We start from the raw sequence: 18,186 nt of genomic DNA, 5'->3' as shown, positions 1-18,186 counted from the left end.
TGACCAAATGAGGCGAAACAAGCGTCAATGGGAAGCTTATAAAAATCGATTACTAACAAAGCAATCAAAACAAGAATCGAAAGAAAATGAAAAATTAACAAAAGCGTAAGATAATCAATTAAATAAAAATCCTAAAAGGCGTTTAGCCAAAAATTTATAGAAAGGGTCCCCATTATTTGAGTTGAACAAATCAATAATGGTGGGGTTGTGTTTTCACCACAACAGGTCCTCATCAACTATCTGATTAGTATAAGATCCATCAGAGGTGAGGAAGCTTACAATATCAGGATCATCGTTGAAAATTCTCCAATTTGTAATGTTATTAGGAATCGAGGGTCCAAAGATTAATTCGATTGAAAATCTATCGGGGCTAAAGTCTTCTGAGGGAATAAGCTTGGAAGCTACGTTTGCCAAGAGGTCAGCACTAGCATTCTGGATTCTAGGAATTGATGAAATATTAAATACTATAAAATGTTCAGTCAGATCTTGTACTAAAGATTGGTAATACTTTAAATGACCTGATAGACAATGTATAGTATTCCATACCTGTTTGATAACAATTTCAGATTCTTCGAAGACTTGTAGATATTTGATATCTAATCTGATTGCTTTGTATAATCCTTGGACTAAAACCTCATATTCTACAATATTATTGGTGCAATCGAACTCGAGTCTACAAGTTAGCATAGTTTTGTTTCCTTCTGGGCTAACTAATATGTATCCTACTCCTGCTCCTTCATTAGACTTAGAACCGTCAAAAAATAACTTCCAAAATAAAGATTTATTTACAGGATTATCTATAAAATTAATACATTTAGAACTATCTGTTTGAGAAAAAATTTCCACTTGAGATAAAACAGAATGTTCTAAGTAAGGTGAAGTGTGAGCATTAAAATTTCCTAGGAAAGAATCAATAGAATAGTTGCCAATTATATTATTGTTGTATGCTACCGGTTCATTTTCTCCTTCCAACTCTGTTACTATGTATTTTTGATGTCTTTTTCACTCAACCTTTATCTGATTTGGCTTACCATTGTAAGGGAGCCACATGTGTGACAAATCGGTTGCAAAGTATCCATAAAGCTTTTCTGACCAATCCTTGCTAGGAATTAAGCCATAGAATTCTGGAATGCCTGCAATTAAAATATTGATAACTTGACATACCTTTGGATTAGATGACAGCCTTATGGTAACCTGATTTAATTCGCCGATCACTTCAACTTGCGACCGATCCAGCTACACTATGCGCACAACAGATTTTTGAGGTTGAACGTTCAACTTTGCACAAATCGATTTAGGTAAGATATTGGATGAGGCTCCTGAATCCACTAAACAATTATGCAAATTTTTATTGAAAATTTCATAAGTAAGAAGAATTGGCGGAGTATGAGATCTTCACTTTCCTTCAATTAGAGCAATGTCATTTGGATCAACTTTATTAATCATAGTATTTGGAGGTCTTCCCATCTCATGGGAAGCTTGCGAGATTACAATGGTAGGCAGAGGTGCAACTGGTACTGCATGCAATTCTTTCAAAATGAGCTTTTTCTGATGTTTTAACTTGCTCAATTCATAAAAAGTGATGTTAAACCTAGTCTTCTTCATGTCTTCTATGATATTATACTCCATTTCATATGAAACAATCAATGTTTTAGATGGAGTTGGTGAATTTGTTTGGACTGGGCTTATTTGAGTCGCTTTGGATGTTGTTTTCTTGGCTGCAACTTTATCCTTAGGTGTTGAGCTTGCGCTCTTTGGCTTAGGAGTAGGTTGAGGAGGATCGATTCGATTTCTACTTCGAGTACTAACCGGCGATGCCTCTTGATCCTCTTCATCGGGGAGGATGAAATCCCACATACCTTGTACCTCTACAACTTCTTCTTCATCGGTAGGTACGTCGGTAGTAATTTCTTCTTCTTCTTATTCTGATTCAGCGCTTGTAATAGCATTAGGAGGCTTTGAATCAATCGAAGGATTTCTTCTATAAGGCTTGTAAGGCTTTTTAGAAGAAGTCTCTGCTACTTGTTTCTTTGTGTCAACCATTTCGTTAGACATGGTTTTCAAAACTTTTTGCAATCCTTCTAAATCAAATGGGTCTTTGGGTTGTTTTTTCTTTGGATATTCTTTGAAACAAACCTTTTTAGATTTACATTCTTCAACGACGTTTTTCTTTTCTAGAGCTATGATACGTTTCTCTACCGCTATTGCTTCCTTCATATTGTCAACTAAAGTTGTTTTGTTAGCTCTATCCATGAAGATTGCTGTGCTTGATGGTAAAGCAGAGATGTACCATTCACTTCACACTTCTTCGCTTGGTTTAGAAGCAGTAGGAATTTTGTTCAATAGTTTATTAAAACACGAGTTAAAATCTTTGATAGGTTCCTTTGACTCAGCTCTAAGGTTAGACAAGTCATTGATTAATGTTGCAGTGGACCTGTCATCACCAAACTTAGTCAAGAATTGTTGTTGGAAAATTTCTCAACTAGTAATAGACTCGGATGGTAATGAGAAATACCATGATCCAGCTGCTCCTTGCAACGTGTAAGGGAAAAGCCGAATGACAGCGTCTTCATTAGTGACCCCATTGAGATTTATGGATAACATAAAATTATTTATGTGTTCTTCTGCTAGCATGCCTGCTTCAGGATTAAACTTAGGCAGCCATTTTTCAGGATGGGCCGGTATTTGACTCAAGGGCACAGGCATTAAGACTGCCCCAGGGTTATTCCATGGCATTTGGGCCATCGTTGAACTGCTAACAGACGAAAGTGCAGAAGATGATCCTTACGGTTGGGAAGATGAGGATATTACAGTTCCAGATGTTTGAGAAGGAGATGTTGAAGTTCCAGTGGTCTGATGGACAATGATTTGAAGTGGAGGAGTGGATGGTTGACTTCGCGGTGGGGAAGTTGAGATGGATGATGATGACGAAAGAGTCTCACTATCAAACCCTTTAGGTGATTTCCTTGCTCTCTTCCTTGTAGGTAGAGGTAACTCGGTTGGCTCAATACCAAACTTTTCACTCTTTAATCTGGTGAGAGGATGAGCAGGGTTATATTGCGAAGTCACGCTGCCTTGAGATTTATCAGATCTTTGAGGTGATATAGAAAATTGCTGAAGTTTATGAATTAAAGATTCAACTTCGGGAGGTTCAATAGTAGATTTCTCTGAAATGTCAAGGTTTATGGCAGTGGTTGTTGTTCTTTTGACTTCTTGCTCAAGATTTAAAGATTCTAAGTGTGATGGAGAAGTCAGGGGAGATGGTGAGGGCGATTTACTCTCAGAATAGTATTTAGATTTAGATTTACTTGCCATTCATAGTTCGGGGCTCTCCTTCTAGCACCAAATATGTTGAAGCCCCAAAAATCGGTTCTACAACAAGGGGGATACCCACCTGGTCCGGACCTTGGTTAGCAGCTCCTTTTCCGTTTGGTATAGTGGGTCCGACTAGGGATATGGGACCAGTTTCCCAATATATGTGTGTGTGTGTTGAGAATTGATATTTCTTTCCTAATGGTTCCTAAGTAAAATGCTTTTTATTCTAAATCTAATCTAACAACATGCAATTGTATTCTAATAAACAGAAATATCTAATTCTAAACTAACCCGGGATGTAATCTTTCCGTTATGCGATCTAAAATGATTTCAAATAACAGTTGGTAATAAAGATCATTCAACTGCTATGAGAAAAGAATTCAATAAAGATAAACCATTTCATATAAAAAGTTAGATGAAACAGTTGTGAAAAACATATCACATAATAAGCTACTCATATATTAAGCATAAATAAATAGCTATCACCGTACAAAAGTGCCAAATGATAACTCAAGCATTTAAGCATTCATATATAAATAACTGAACATGAATATCACCATAACACATAAGCAGAAACAGTTAAGAGATAAAAGTACCATTTATAACTAGTTCTACTCAGGAACTCCAACAATAATGATCTATTTCTTCTTAATCCAACATCCACTAAGAGTACAGAAGTGCAACATCAGTAGTAGATATTAAACACAGATATCAATAAATCATGTTCCATTCATTCATCAAAACCTCCTCGGAGGGTGCAAAAGTGCATGTTCTGAGGACAAGTTTTTGATAAATTTCTGGACCCTTCTCTAAATGCATGAGAAGGGTTTAAATATTACTAACTAATTCTAAAAATAATTTATTACAAAAATGTAGCATGCGGTTTAAATGATCGTCCTAATTTCAGGCAAAAATAAAGCAAAATTAAAACTAAAACTGAATCTAAAACTAAAACTACTAACTAACTATTTATGTATATGTTCCTTGAAGTCACAAGCGTTCAACATTTGCTTGAGGAGAGTTGGCTGGCCGACTTCCGATTTTAGCTGTCCTGCGAAAACGGAATCGGTAAGAGCTGGCGCCATCTTCTCGACAAAATTGATGACACATTTGAGAGTCATGCACTGGCTGTGTGGTTTTACCAAGTATGCCCAGTAAGAATCCCAATTCAACTTGGTTAACCTTTGGATTGATTCTGCCTTTTCTTGAGCCTTCTGTCTCCAGCTTGTTTGTAGATGCTGTACATTTGGTAGATATTTACATACCACTTGATGATATACCTGATAAATATCACTAGTTTTGAGTTCCAGTTTTACTTTCCGTCTTTAGCACTCTTTTCCTACAAATTTCCGCACTTACAAGTGACTGAGAAATTTGAGGCTTCCCATCTCGAGGGGTTTTGCCTGGCAATGCGGTGCTAATCGCACATCGGAAACTGCCTCCGTTTCTTGATCCGGGCTTCCTTGGTGCGATTTTCGCCTCTTGCGCGCTTTTTGTTAGAGGATATAAAGCTTAAATTTTGTGGAAAGAACGACTTATACGTTCTTGTTTCTGAGCTTTAAATTCTCTATATGTGATATCAACATTATCTAGTACTCCATGTCCTTATACGAGAGAATTTTGGGCCTCGTCGCTATCCTGTGCAAGAATAAACATGCTAGATCTGTAATAGACGCCTCAGAAGACCCGTGTGAGCCTGCAGTAGCCGTAACCTCCATTACCTTGGGATCTTCTTCCTCAAGTAAACTATTCATGCCTTCCCAAATAGTAATACCGGCATCTTTGTTACATGTGGTGTCTGTGTACAATGGAGTCATCTCTTTATCTTCAGAACTGGGGGCTTTACCCTTTTTTCCCATAATATCTTGAACTATGCTCTGTATACTTCTCAGTTCTTTGCTCCTGCAGTTTACAAATGAGGTGAGAACGATGATAAGAAAAGGTGACGGGAAAGTTTCAAATGCGGAAAACATATGAAATATATTACCTTACGTGAACAGGCTCCTTGATAAGATCAAAACCATATTTCATTAATGATTTCCAACTAACTCATTGATTAACATTAACGCGCATAACCGGGCCTCGGTTTATGGAAAAAGCTTTCTCGAACAACAGGCCGTGCAGATCTGCGATAAGGCGATTTTGCGATTTGCTTCGCAATATCGCAGATCGCAATATCGCAAATCGCAGTTCCTTTACGTGTGGCAAGCATCCGTCAATGTGTTTTCTGTGAAATGCGATTCACGAGATGCGCCATCGCATATCGGCATTTTAAGGCACTTCAACGTAGGTGATGTTTAAGGCATGTGATGCGATGAGGGTTTTTCGATGCATGATTTCGCATCGCAATTTCGCATTTTTAGAATTCCGCTTGTGGGAAGGTATCCATTACCCTTTTTGCGATGTGACACACTTTAAGGAGTGATTTTATTCTAATTTACCATAAAACTTAAGTCTTTTTAGATTTTTGAGGGTATTCTCCTAAGTTTATGATAGTAAGTTTTATTGAAAAAGGAAATACAAGCATTAATCAATTTTTTTAATTTTTGAATAAGGGTCCCCACTTATTTAGTATTAGTGATAACACTAAATAAGAAGGGGGGTTGTTGCTGGCCACAACAGACACCTAAACGAAATATTTAAAAATATATAATTTAATATAAATCTTTTCATATTTATTAATATGCTAGCATGAATAGTGTAAATCAAATATAATTTAAAGTGTTCGTTCCCCATTATGTCATAGGTATCATGGATTTTGAACATAAAGCTCCCTAACCACATCCTAAAAATGAATATATTTAGTTTTTATTTATGATATATAAATAATGGCTTGTTTAAATCAAATTTAATTTAAAGTGCTCATTCCCCACTACATCATAGGTATAATGGATTTTGAACATGGATATCCATAACCACATCCTAAAAATGAATATATCTAGTTTTTATTTATGATATATAAATAAATATTCGACTACATATTACATATATCAAAATCAACCTATGTAAAACCCTTGTACCTTTCCTAGTTCTAAGATGAAGATTATTCATTATATTTTAATAAAATAAGAACTCTTTTCTCATAAAAGGTTTTATGACTTCGATAATTGATCTGTTGTCTACTTATTTATATTATTTCTTAGTAATTTAAATATGTAATATAATTGTAAAAAATAAGATTATCAAGTTTTTATTAATATAAAGATTTAAATGTGATTTTTTTTTAAAACAACGCTAATTAAAAGTGAATTTGTTTAATTATAAATCTCAGTTTCATATTAACAAAGTATAAATATAAACTTATGTCTTCATTAATGTCATGGTGAAATTTTTTTGAAGTCTCCGTGGAATCCACCATTAATGGCACACGAACGATTTGTAGTAAATATAAATGAAGATGTCTGTGAATTAAGAGTAGAATTTCTACGATGTCTTAGAAGTGAATTAAGAGCAACATATGTAGAATGAGTCAAGGAATTTTGACGGTTATTTATCTTTAGCGGTTAAAAAATGACAATTCAAAATTTGTATACTAGCAATTGCTCCTAAAGGTGTAAAAATACACCGAAGGAATTGAACATGACTATGATATTACTGCAAAACTGTTGCAGCAAAGGAAAGACAATGACGTAAAGGGTGGAGGATGGAGGGGAGGAAATGTGTTCGGGCTTGCAATAGTCTCACACTTGTGTCGGTGCCTGTCTGACAGATGTTGCTTGAACCACCTAGATAAATCATTTTTTCCAATCATACTACTATGTCAAAATCTTATATACATATTATATCCAAGCTATAATATGCAAGGTAATGAGGAGAAACATTAACATGGGTCTTCGTGGGCACTGGCGCTCAAAAAGTGTAATTGAACATAGGAAATGAATAAAGTCAGTGTGTGTTGTTAATGAGATTAAATAAATAGCATCTTTCACTGGAGTGACCTGTAGATTCCATGATATTCTACAATCAACATAAAGAAGGGAGTTTGTTTTATAATTTTAGCTATCTCCTTTTAAAAAATTTAAATTAATTTGGAGCCATTAATTCCAGTTTTAAATTTAAATTTAAAGTTTGTCTAGCAAAGATTTGTTGGCATTGCAAATCTATGTGGTGTATTTTACACAGTCCAAGTGTCCAAGTAAACTTTCAAGCATTGTATCCATTTACGCGAGCAAAAATACACTTTTAAAAATGAACAGTTACACATGTTATATGCATATGTAGAACCAATATAGATCCATTTTGAAGAGGATTACATCTCTTGAGTTGCACACTTTTTTTTTTCAAGTTTTGCACTCTAAAAAAGGTCTAATAGGCTAACTTTAGGACGTTAAAATTTTCTTTCTTTCTTTCTCATCTTTCCAAAAGTAATTATGGTTTCCTTGTGGATGTTAAAATTTTCCTTCTTTCTTTCTCATCTTTCCAGAAGTAATTATGGTTTCCTTTTCACAGCTCGTGCAGTCCCACAATAACGAGTGACCATGTAAGTTAACCGAAGTCTTTATGTCAAGGATGACCATTCCTAAACAAAAAAATACCCAATAATGTCTCAGGTTGAACACTATTTAAGGTGGGACTTTATCATAATTAGTTAAAGCAATTTTGTGTGGGAGTTATCTTAAGAATCCCCAAAGCCAAAATTGCTATACGGATTTGACCTAAAAAAATTGGTTAGGTTATGATCTAGTTCTGAATTGGTTGGAAAAATCAAAATTAAGCCCATTTAGTTTTTCAATTAAACATTTTATATCATTCTACCTAAAAAAATCCCTTAAACACAGGAGATCTTTAAAAATACATAATTTAATGTAAATATTATCATATTTATTAATATTCCAACATCAAGAATAGTGTAAAATGGCATGGCGAAAATGACTTGTTTAAATCAAATTTAATTTAAAGTGTATGTTCCCCACTACATCATAGGTATCATGGATTTTGAACATGAAGCTCCATAACCACATCCTAAAAATGAATATATTTAGTTTTTATTTATGATATATAAATAAATATTCAACTGCACATTACATGTATAGGAATCAACCTCTGTAAAACCCTTGTACCTTTCCTAGTTTCGAGATGAAGATAATTCATTACATTTTAATAAAATAAGAACTATTTTCTTGTAATTGATTTGTTGCATGAGCCTGCGTATTTATATTTTACTTTCAATGTCATATTATAGTGATACATATTTATTTCTTAGTAATTTAAATATGTAATATAATTGTAAAAGGTAAGGTTATCAAGTTTTTATTAATATAAAGATTTAAATGTGAATTTGATTAACTAGAAACTTTTTATAAATAAGTTAAAAAATAATTATATTTAAAAAATAAAAGAATTATAATAAATTTTTTTAAATGGAAATATTTAGTTTAAATAAAAGTGAGTTATTTAATTTATGTGACAATTTTTCCATCACTTGAATGTTAACATTGTTAATAATTTTGTTATTATTCTTTACTTTTCTTTAATAATGAGTGAGTGAACATTTTCCCCAGTTTTAATTTAAAACAATAAGTAAACACTCCTCACCCACTGTAATGTTTGTTAGGTTGCATTGACTTTTAATAAATTTAAAAAATTAGATTTGTGCCACGTGGCTCCCCACCCACCAATTTCCTAGGGATTTGAGATTATTCCAATTCTAATAAGTTCCTCCATGATAAGTTCCTCATTATTATTTATAACATTCATTTATATATAATAAAATTTTATTTAGCAAAATGGTCCATTACTTTTAATAAATTAAAAAAATTATATTCGTGCCACGTGGCTCCCCACCCACCAATTTCCTAGGGATTTGAGATTATTCCAATTCTAATAAGTTCTTCCATGATAAGTTCCTCATTATTATTTATAACATTCATTTATATATAAACAAATTTTATTTAGCAAAATGGTCCATTTTACAATAAGATGTGTAATTCCTTTTTTTTCTTAAGTTAGCAGACGGACAAATGTCAAATGGAGATGAAAAAGGTAGCCTTCAGTGTAAAAATATATTTTTGATAAATTAATATAGCTATATAAATTAAATGGTTGTTCAATGTTCACAATCATTAATTTTTAATAAGCATCAAAATATTTACTTTATAATACATCTCACATTATCAATATTAAAAAAAACATAAAAATAATTAAATTGTAATTATTATTATTATTATTAATTGTAAATAGAATTATTATATAAATTAAACATATATACATTTAATGAACATATAATAAGATTTTAAACTATGAAGATTCACTCCCAAATTACCATGAAGATTCTTAACCTTTAAACATTGTTTGTTACAATATCATAGTTTATTAATACCACATGTCCAAAAAATTGTGACTCATTTTATATGACTTTTGTTCATATGATTCTTTTTATTAATCAATTTAGGTAAAACAACGGAAAGAAAATAACTACTTTGGAGATAAATCACAACTTTGGATTTGTGACTATTATTAAGAATATTCTAGAATATTCCACGGAGATTAAATTACCACCATCTCCTTGATAATTATTTATAATTACATTTAAATTCTATTCCAAAATACACACATCTCATTAATTAAATTATCAATTTTAATTTTATAAAAAATTATAAAATATTAGATATCATTTTGGGGTTCAACTGCGTTAAGTAAGTCATTCACTTATGACCATTTCCATGAGAGGGAGTCCTAACTGACTAATTTCTCATGATTTTTGAATAGTTCACTCAGCACTCATTGCATCGGGTGATGCTCATAGGGGTGAGTTCACCCCTTTGAGCATCACCCTTGTGAGCATCACCCGATGCAATGAGTGCTAAGTGAACTATTCAAAAATCATGAGAAATTAGTCAGTTACGACTACCTCTCATGGAAATGGTCATACGTGAATGACTTACTTAACGCAGTTGAATCCCAAAATGATATCTAATATAATGCACTACGTAAAACCCCCTAATACTTAAATTATAAAATATTGTTAATGATAAATTATTATTATTATTAAATAATTTTTTTATAATAATTTAAATTACAAAAACATTTTTTAATATAAATAAAAATAAAAAATAAAACAATATATCATAAAAACAAAATATAATTGAAATTATTTTTTATTAAAATTTTAATATAAATTTTATATTTAGTGAAAATGAAGAATTAATTAATAATTATTAATAAGAAGAAATTTAAATAAGAAAAGGAGATGGGCGGAGTTTTGAAAATCGTTGTGGCGGTTAGGGTTTTTCCCTGGCTAGTTGATCTATGCTTAGATCGTGTGGATTTCTTTGCAAATCTTTGCTACATTCTAATCAATGGCAAATTTCAGTGGTTCAACGATGAAGAGAGTTTGTTTTGTAGGAATGGTTGTCGGACAAGCAAGCTCTTCTTTGGTTTCATATAGTTCCATTTTGAAATCCAGTTCTGACCTCATGGTACTTGAAGAAGTTTCTTCCCTCAATGTTCCTTTGGATGAGGAAGCTTTTAGCCGTGAGAAGTTTTTTCAGAGAAAGGTTTGGTTTACATGTTTAATGGATTTTGGCCGCATCTGATGACTCTGCATAAATGGATTTATGAGACATGGAAACCTCGTTTAGTGGATGATCTGAATATTTATCCCATGGCTCAGGGTTTTTTCGTTGTTATTTTCGATAATATTGAGGACAAGAAGGGCATTTGTGAATACAGGCCATGGTTCTGGGGTAATGTCGGTCTCTTCATTCAACCCTGGTCTCTTGCCTTTGATCAGGTAATGGCATCAATCTCCATAGTTCTAGTTCAGGTAACGCTTCTGAATATACCATTACACTTTGGAATCTCCAATCATTATCCTCTATTGGGAGTGCTCTTGGAAAATTTTACTACCACAACCCAAATACAAGAAATTTGTATAGAGATGGAATTCAATAAGGATTTTCTCACTAAGATCAATTTGACGACTCGAAATTATGTCTGATTCCAAAAGATCGACTGTGAAAATGTTTCATTCTGGTGTAGAGCGTGCTTTGAAACATGGCATGTAATTAATAGTTTCATTTCTTCATATGCATTAGATAAATGTGGGTTGCAACATGTAACTTAAAATTATTTAGATAGGTCGAGATGGCTTAAGGGGAACAACAGGTAGTAGAGTCAAGTGTTGAGGAATGCATGGTTGACTTACGGGTCTGTTTGACTAAGTTAAAACTATATGTCACTACCCTAGGAAGTTATGACCTCATTATTGGGATGAATTAGTTGGAATCTCATCAAGCTCGGGTGGACTGCTATGCAAAAATAATTCTTTGCATAAATGATGAAGGGAAGTCGATCCAAATCCGAGGTATTAAACAAAAGGTGTATTTACACTTCATTTCAACCCTAAAAATGAAGTGTTGTCTAGGGAAAGGTTTTCAAATATATGTAATGAGAGAAGTAAGCAAGGGAAAGGGACCATCCTTAAAGCAATATCTAGTACTGCCTAAATTGTTAGATGTTTTTCCCAAGGATTTGCTGGGATTACCTCTTGAAAGGGAGCTAGAATTCAGAACAGGATTAAAACATGGTACAAAACCAATCTCTAAAACACCCTATCGAATGAAGGCTTCGAAACTTCAAGAGTTGCAAATGCAACTAAAGGAATTATTGGACTTAGGACTCATCTAACACAATATTTCACCTTGGGATGCACTTGTAATTGTTTTCAAGAAGAAGGATGGATCCTTGCCACTATGTATAGACTATCAAGACTTAATCGAGCTATGGTAAAGAATATATCCAATCCCTCGAATTAATGATCTCTTTGATCAAATGAAATGGGCTTTTGTTTTTTCAAAAAATTATCTACGGTATGGTTATCATTAATTAATAATTAAAGATAACGATATTTCTAAAATGACATTCTGAACACACTCTATGCATTATGAATTCACAATGGTGCCATTTGGGTTGACTAATGCACCAACAATATTCATGAATCTTATGAATAATGTTTTTCGTAAGCACCTCTACTGCTTTGTACAAGTCTTCCTAGATGATATTCCCATCAACTCCAAAAATGAAAAGGAGTATTAAGAACCCTTGCACATATTATTATCTTGCCTAAGAGAGGGCCAATTATATGGAAATTTATCAAAGTGTTCCTTCTTTCATAAAGAAATTCATTACTTACGTCATATTAATATGTTTGGTGAAGTATTTTATCAAATCCTGAGAAGGTAAAAGCAATCATGGATTGGCCGATACCGAAAAATGTGCATGAATTGTGTAGTTTCACGGGTTTAGCATGATACTATCGAAGGTTTGTGGAAGGATTCTAAAAAATTGCAAAGCCTATTAGAACCCTCCAACACAAAAGAGTTAGATATGAGTGGGTCGAGGAATGCAACACTGCATTTGTTGAGCTTATCATATTATTGACTAGTGCACCAATATTATGAGTACTTGACATGGACAAAAATGTTATTGTATGTACTAATACATCCAAGTAAGGATTATGTTTAGTATTAATGCAAGACAAAGGAGTGATAGTGTATGCATCAAGGAAGTTAAAACCTCACGAGGAACTCTATGCCACGCATGATTTAGAGTTGTTCATCGTAGTGCTATAATTAAAAATATTGAGACATTACCATGTAGGGAGAAGCTTTGTGCTCAAAAGAAATCACCAAAGTCTAAAATACTTATTTACTCAAAGGGGCTTAAATGCCACACAACGATGTTGGAGTGAATTCTTAAGTGAGTACGACTTTGGAATTTCATACATCAAAGGGAAACAGAATGTAGTGGAAAATGCTCTAAGTAGAAGACCAAGGATATTTTCCATTATACCCATTAAACTATATTTAAAAGTAAGATTCGTGCTTCAAAGTAAAGACCCAAGAGGACCCAAGTTTGAAGGGTATGCACTAGAGAACAATGTACTATTGTGATTCCAAGGAAGGATGTATATCCCTAGTGATGGGGATATTCAAAACACCATCCTCAAAGAAGCACATAGAGAACGTTATTGCACACATCCAGGCATAAATAAAATGTATGTCGACACAAGTAAACTCTTCTTCTAGGTAGGCATGAAGCATGATATTGTCCAATTCGTTGCAACATTTCTTGAATGTCTGTAGGTGAAAGTTGAACATCATCACCTAGTAGGTCTCCTACAACCACGTGGAATTCCTATAACTAAGTGGGAGGTGATTTATATGGATTTTGTCATGGGACTACCTCTTACCCATAAAGGAACAATGCAATTTTTGTCGTGGTGGATAAACTAACTAAAAGTGCTCACTTTATTCCTGTAAAAGATACTTATTAAGTTGTTAACGTGGCTCGAGTATTTATAAATGAAATTACTAGATTCCATGGAGTACCTAAGAAAATCATATCAGATATGGATTCAAGTTTCACTTCAAGACTCTGAATTTGTATGCAGTCAGATTTAGGAACCCAACTAAATTTTAGTACTACTTATCACTCTAAGATTGATAGACAGACAAAAAGAGTGAACTAGGTAATTGAATATATGTTTAGGATGTATGCTATGGACTAAAAAACACATTGGGAAAATTACTTGCCTTTAGTTGAATTTTCCTATGATAACAATGACCATAGTTCAATCGGAATGCCTCCATATGAAGCATTATATGGAATACCTTGTAGTACACCATTAAGTTGGGACAAGTTAGAGGATCAAGTGATTGTTGGGCCAGAGTTAATTCAAGAGATGGAAGAATAGGTAATATAAATTAAGCAATGGTTAAAAGAAGCACAAGATAGACATAAAATTTATGCTTATGTTCACAGGACGGATAGGAATTATGAAGTAGGAGGTCAAGTTTTTATTCGCACCAGACCAAACAAAAGCACCATCAGATTTGGAAAAGGGACAAATTTTTCACCCTAGTTTATTGGACCATTTAAAATTCTGGAAATAATTAGACCTATCACCTACTGTCTTGCACTTCCACCCAACTTGCATAAAATTCATAGTGGTTTTCATGTATCTATACTAAGACACTACATAGATGACAAATCTCATAAAAACCAATGGAAGGAACTGCAGGTATCGAACGAGAGAACCGTTATCGTTGAACCATTACATATACTAGATCGTAGGGTTCGACATCTTAAGCACCTCCTGGTGGACCAAGTTAAGGTCTAGTGGGAGAAGTATAGTCCTAGACCTGTTACCTGGGAAGACATAGAGACCATGTGTCAGAATTACCCCAACTTGGTTTTGTCAGGCCAGGGTAACTCCAGAATGGGCAGAAGAAATTGATTGATTATTTCATTAGACAGCTATTGTTTATGTACATAAAATGGACGGATCAGTTCATCTTCTTGATGACTGTTCACGTTCCAGGTTACCCAACCGTTGAAGATTAGGTGTGAACATTCCCCCCTTTAATCTGAAGGGATGTTGGTGAGTCCAAGCATCGTTCTGAATCTTTCAAGCTTTTCTCTTCCAAGCGCTTTGGTGAAGATGTCTGCAATTTGCTCATTTGTGGAACAATGACGGAGATGGATTGTTTTGGCCTCAACATGATGTCGGATCAGATGATATTTAGTATTGATGTGCTTAGTACGATCATGGAACTTTGGGTTCTTGGCCAACTTTATTGCAGAGGTGTTATCAATCATGAGTGGAGTTGATTGTACTTGTTTTACCTGCAAATCTTCAAGAATTTTCCTGAGCCACACAATTTCTTTCGTTGCTTCAGCTGCTGCCACGTATTCTGCTTCTGTTGTGGAATCTGCTGGAACTGATTGTTTGCGTGATCTCTAGGAGACAGCTCCTGTTCCAAGATTCATAGCATATCCTGAAGTAGATACCCCAGTTTCTTTGTCTCCATCGAAGTCTGAATCAGAGTATCCAATCAAGATGAAGTCGTCCACCTGTGTATACTTGATTCCAAGGTCTTGAGTTCCCTTCAAGTACCTTAGAACTCTTTTTGTAGCAGACCAGTGTCCCTCACAAGGCTTTTGCATAAACCTGGAGAGGATTCCAATAGCAAATGAAATGTCTGGTCTGGTAGTAGTGAGGTAGATGAGACTTCCTACAAGCTGTCTATACTTTGTTGCATCCTCAAATTCCTTTCCTTCAATAGACGTGAGCTTCAAGTTTTGTTCCATTGGAGTAGAAAGAGGATTGCACTCTGTCATGCCAAATCTGTTTAACAAATCTCCAATGTATTTCTTTTGAGAAAGAAATATGGATTTTGGATGTTGGGTTACTTCAATACCAAGATAGTAATGAACATAGCCCAAATCAGTCATTTCAAAACTTTTTCCTAATTCTTTCTTTATGGATGCAATATAGCTTTCATTGTTCCCTGTCATTAAAAGATCATCTACATATACCACAAGATATACAACTGTTTTGCCAACTTTCTTGACAAATAAAGTTGCATCATCAAGATCAAAATGTTTGAAGTTGAGTTTCAGAAGATGCTCAATTAGTTTTTCATACTAGGCTCGTGGTGCTTGTTTGAGGCCATACAAGGACTTCACAAGTTTGCATACTTTGTGTTCATGTCCTTTTACAGCAAATCCTTCAGGCTGAGACATAAAAACATTCTCTTTTAGATCTCCATTCAAGAATGCAGTTTTTACATCCATTTGATGGACTTTCCAACCGTTCTGAGCAGCTAGTGCAAAGAGTGTCCGGATGGTGGCCCATTTTGCTGTGGGGGCAAAAGTTTCCTCATAATCGACCCCTTCCTTCTGTGCAAAACCTTTTGCCACAAGCCTAGCTTTGTGCTTATCAAGTGAGCCATCAGCTTTGTACTTGTTCTTGTAGACCCACTTGCAGCCAATTGGTTTGGTTCCAAATGGAGGATCAACCAGCTTCCAAGTGCCATTCTTTATGAGGGCATCATACTCCTTCTGCATCGCTTCTTTCCATTCATCATGAGAAGCAGCTTCTCTGAAGGAAGTTGGTTCAAAATCTGTAGACAAGTTCAATTCACAATCATAAGTAACATCCATATCAACAAGTGAATTAGAGTTATCTACATCACCTCCATCTTGTCGGTTTGTATTTCTGGTTCCTGTTTTTCCAATTTCATCAAGATGAACACTTTCAAGTGTCTTTGTCAGCCACTTTGGGGGACCTTTCTGAGATGGTCCAGGCTGCTCTGTTGATTGAGTTGGGACTGAATCAAGATTGAGTCTCCCAATTCTATCAATTACATCACTTAAAGCATCATCCGTTGTTGGAGTTTCATGCAGGGGAGATTGTTCTTCAGAAGAAGATTCCACATGTTGTTCTAGTATAGGAATCCCCCCTTCAAGATGTGGAATCTGATTATCAAATTCTTGAAATGATTTCGTTTTTGCGAATCTATCCAAGCGATCAAGTTGCCGCTCAACAACACTGTCAGATTTGGATGATTCAAGAAAAATGACATCTCTAGATACAACAAACTTTTTATTTACTTCATCATAGAGACGGTATGCTTTAGAGGTGTTTGAATACCCCAGGAAGATACACTTACGACTTCTAGCACCAAGTTTGTTTCTATGTACCTTTGGTATTAAAGCATAACAGGTGGAACCAAAAATCCTGAGATGTTTTACCGAAGGAACATGTCCATACCACAATTCATAAGGAGTCTTGTTTCTTATAGCACTAGATGGACATCTATTCTTTATATATGCAGCACATAGAACAACATCAGCCCAAAACATTATCTTTACATTTTTGAAGAAAAGCATGGATCGTACCATATTCAAGATTGTTCTATTCATTCTTTCTGCTACACCATTCTGTTGGGGATTATAAGGTACAGTTGTTTGATGTTTGATCCCATGTTGGCGAAGATAGTTTTCAAATTCATTTGATGTATATTCTTTTCCATTATCAGTGCGAATAGACCCAATATGAGATTGTGCATCATTTTCAATCCACTTATGAAAATTCTTGAATGTTTGAAAAGCATCAGATTTGTTCTTCAATAAATAAACCCAACACATTTTGGTGCAATCATCAATAAATGTCATGATATATTTATTTCCATTTGCAGAAGGAACAGGCATTGGACCACATAAATCTGAATGAATGAGTTCAAGCTTCCTATGTGCTCTTGAATGTGAATCATGAAAAGACTGTTTGCTATGCTTTCCTAGAATGCAAGCATCACATTGCTTATGTTTTCTAGGAATGGTAGGCAAACCAGCAACACCATTTTTCTTCAACAAGCGGAGACTATCATAGTTTAAATGTCCAAATCTAGCATGCCATAATAAACTTGACGGAAGTGTACCTTCTTCATGATGAGCAATATATGAGAAATGTTGTGCATGAGCAGAGGTTCCTTGCAGTTTAAGAAGTCTTTCTTCTTCTATACCCCTCATGACAAGTGAGTGGTCAGATGCCTTTCTTACCTCAAGCTTTCCATCAAACATATGAATGGAGTGGCCTTGCTAGCGGATGTGGACCAGGGACATCAAGTTTCTCTTGAGCTGTGGGAGATATAGAACATGATCCAAAAGAAAGTCTGGAAGACCAGGCAGTTTAAGCCTGATTGTGCCAAGCCCTGATGGCTTGATTTTTGACTGATCTGCAAAGTATACTGCTCCATCAACATTGTCAGTGAAATCTTCAAAAAAATCTTTCCTATGAGTCATATGACAGGTTGCTCCTGTATCAAGCAACCAATCATTTTTCGAAGAAGCAAGTGAAGCATTAAACAAATCTTCATTTACTCCAATGTTACATTGTGCCTCAATATAGTGAGTGGATTCAGGTGCTTTACCTTTGTCTGTGTCATCAGTTTTACCTTTCTGTTGATTTCTTCTCTGCTCAATTTTGTCCCATGGTAGCTTGCATGTAGAAGCATCATGTGATCCATTTCGTTTGCAGCGAATGCAATGTAGATCTGCCTTTTCTGCTTGAGAATGTCTGCCCCC

The sequence above is a fragment of the Pinus tabuliformis genome, chromosome 3_1, assembly GCF_031772625.1.
Source record: "Pinus tabuliformis cultivar Carrire ecotype Pingquan chromosome 3_1, CPIR1, whole genome shotgun sequence".
In the NCBI taxonomy this organism is placed as follows: Eukaryota; Viridiplantae; Streptophyta; class Pinopsida; order Pinales; family Pinaceae; genus Pinus; species Pinus tabuliformis.
Note: the sequence above shows the minus strand (reverse complement) of the source record.